Raw genomic sequence first — 3,671 nt, forward strand, 5'->3', positions numbered from 1 at the left:
CTAATCCATCCTTAGCTACTGTTGATTGATCCAAATCCTCGATCCAGTTAAAATATTTCTATTGTTAATAGCTGATCCAATCAAATGTAATCCACCACACGAAAACAGGGAAGGAAAACTGATGGTTCACTGATTTGGATTAGACTCACTAAAATTTGCTTCACTAAAATATGTTATGAATTAGAAATCTATTTGAGGACTCCTTCTATCAAAAGTTGTCACCGTTTTTTTACACAAGTTTTTCACTTGCTGTCATGATTTCGCTTGCTACACAGGTTCTCCACACGAGATTTCTGAGTAGGTTTTCTGCTCGAGATCTCTTTCTGTCGCAGGTACACCACAACAATAAAAAAAAAATATAAATCTTACTGCTAAGACACAATTTTGTTTGCTCTATTACCAATTAAAGTGAAAAACAAGAAACGAATCAAGGTATACTACATAAACTCGCAAGCCTTTTATTGAAGTTAAAACTAACTCAAAGAACTCTAATGTGTGAACCTTTACAGATCCATATATATATATATATATATATATATATATATATATATATAGAAAGGATTAAATGAGAACACCTAAAAGGTTGAGAACACGAGAACAATCAACATGAATATACTTCTTCTCTTCAATTGAAATTAAAGGCGTAAAAATTTATCATTTCTCAATAAATGAATAATGGAATCACACATGAATATACTTTATTCTCGCGTTCTTAACCTTTTTAATGTTCTCATTTGATATTATATATATATATATATATATATATATATATATATATATATATATATATATATATATATATATATTGCTCAAGAAAATTACAAAGACTTTGACACCACACAAAGATAACAAAAATACAAAAATAGGCTTGTAAGCCATAATTGGTTCTCAGATAATTCCCAACATTCCTCTCCCATCTCATATTTTATTTCTTCTTCTCTTTCTTTGTCACCCACCACCACCACTATTATCAACCATGAGGTTTTAGTGCTTACCCACCATAAGTTCTTTCAATGTAAAAACCTACCCAAATCACAAAGCAAAAACCACCATAAGTTTTGAAAAATTTAAATCACAAAGAAAAAACTGCCATCGATTAAGCAAAAACCTTCCCTGATGAATCACACTCCACATACAATAACAAACTAAAATACCTAGATGGGTTTTGGTGAAATCAAATTTTGGATAATTTTATCCATTCAGAAGAACAAACATGAATTTTAGGAGCATTTTCTCTCATCATATTGAGCTAATAGGTTGATGTTGAGCTTTCGTTGGAAAATAATATTCATTTAATTAGGATAACTAGCATCTAGTTTCTCAATTTTCAAAATTCTAAATCTAATTCTTCAACTCAGAATCAATTGTTGATGGAATAAACATTAAAGTAGTTTACATTAGCAGAAAAATGGGGAGTAGAACCTGCAACCTAAAACACATAGGAAAAGATGGAAGGATTGTGAATTTGTATTCCAAAAGTAGTTTATTTGAAGGATGGAGGTAAAAAAAATAAATAAAGAATGGTGGTGGTAGTTCTTCATTGCCTTCGCGGAGGTTGTCGTAGTTGAAATAGCGGGCATTGTCGAAGGAATGAGACTATAAAGAGGGCGGTGGAGGGATCAAGGGGAGTGGATGGAGGTGAAAAGAGAGTGAAAGAGGGTGTCAATGTTGTTGAGTTTATCGTGAGTCCCGTTTTTTATTCCTTTTAATAATTAAATTAAATAAGTAATAATAAAATAATCAGAAAAGCCTATTTCAGTTTCTTTTATGTTTCTTAGTAACCAACAATAATACAAACTAGAACCACATAAATCATTCTCATTAAGAAAATTAGTTAACGAGCATGCATGCAAATTAGAAAAAACATAAAGACCATTTATGCAAATTCTTTCTATGCACTAAAACAATCTCTCTCTCTCTCTCTCTCTCTCTCTCTCTCTCTCTCTCTCTCTCTCTCTCTCTCTATATATATATATATATATATATATATATATATATGTGTGTGTGTGTGTGTGTGTGAGAGAGAGAGAGAGAGATTGTAGCTAAATGAAATGTAAGGTGCGGTTTATTTTTTCTGAGGCAAAATGTCTGCAGTCTGCGGACTACATCTGTAGACCTCTGCAGTAGAAGAGATGGACCAAACGTCTGCAGTCTGAAAAAAGAAGATTGTTTGTTTTTTTTAACATCTGCGGGCTACTAAAATAAACTGAAATCTAAATAAATTAATTTTTTTAAACTTCAAAGTGATTTTTAATATTTTTATGACTTTGTTATAAATAATTAACGAATCTAGATCAACTTTTATGTATTATTGTATAAAAATAAAACTAAAAATGGTATGAATTAACGTATAAATTTGATAAAAACCAACAACTTTGGTTGTAAAGTTATAACTAAACATTATAATTAGTGATAAAAGAATTTGATACGTAAATGGATGGAATTAAATTTCGATTTTTTCAATTAAATCCATTTAAAACGTACCATAAATATTTTTTTGAGAAATTGACGATATTATATTAAATAATGTTTTACAAAATTTGGCAAAAAAATATAAGAATATATTATGATTTTTTTCATATTTATATAAACAACTTCAACGACTATTATTTTAATAAATCTTTATTATAAATTTGTCAAAAATATCATGTTTGTATCATCGAACGTTTATTTTTAAGCTTTGTAATTTTTTTTTCAAATTGTTTATCATTAATAAAGTTGGAAAAATATATAAATTAAAAAAAAAAACTTGAAAAAAATAAAGATATATATATATATATATATATATATATATATATATATATATATATATATATATATATATATATATATGTTTTTTTAGGCTAGAAGATTTCTGAAGATGTTAGAAGACTCTGGTCCACATATGCGCCAAGAAGAGTGCGCGCAGACATTTTTAGGTCTGCAGTCTTCAAAAAAACAAACAGTCTGCGAAGGCTAATGTCTACGCGTGGTCTACACGGTGCAGACAGAAGAGGTCACACAGATCTGCAGACAAAAACAAACACTACGTAAATGATCAAATAACTTTGGGGTGTTGTACTTGGATTCTGAATACCAGAACAAGAAATTGGCTCTAGTTCGAACATAATCAATAATTTGCTAGAGATATTGGTCTCATAAAGAACGCTACAACGACTATTTCTTGAGAAATTGATATAAACTAAAATGTCTTTTAGAGTACTTTGTACTGGTGTAATAAATAAGTGGCCTTTGGCCCAATTCTACTTGTTCTGTCTATTCAACTCAAGTACGACGATAATGGGTGAAAGAGGCATTTAGCCCAAGCCCCGATGACATAAAAGATACAAAAATTTTATTCTTATGGTTTTAAAATAATTTCTGAAATGGTTCTTGTGATTTTATTTTTTTCATCCGTGGTACATTTCGACAAAAAAAATGTCATGCCAGTCGTTCTTATTTATAACGTCCATTTGACAGAATTATGAAATTATCGTTTGGTTGTAGAAAACTGTTTTCATTTTCTATGAAAATGTTTTCAGAAAATAGGGTTAAGTTTTCATTTTCAATTTTCAATGAAAACGCGTTTGGTTGGAACGGGTGGAGTTTTCATTTTCTATTTTAGAAATTTGAAAAACTTTGGAAAACTGTCAAAATCACTTTTCTAATTACATAGAATTGGAAAACTGAAA

This window comes from Lactuca serriola, chromosome 6, assembly GCF_051521515.1.
Source record: "Lactuca serriola cultivar US96UC23 chromosome 6, Lser_US96UC23_V15, whole genome shotgun sequence".
In the NCBI taxonomy this organism is placed as follows: domain Eukaryota; kingdom Viridiplantae; phylum Streptophyta; class Magnoliopsida; order Asterales; family Asteraceae; genus Lactuca; species Lactuca serriola.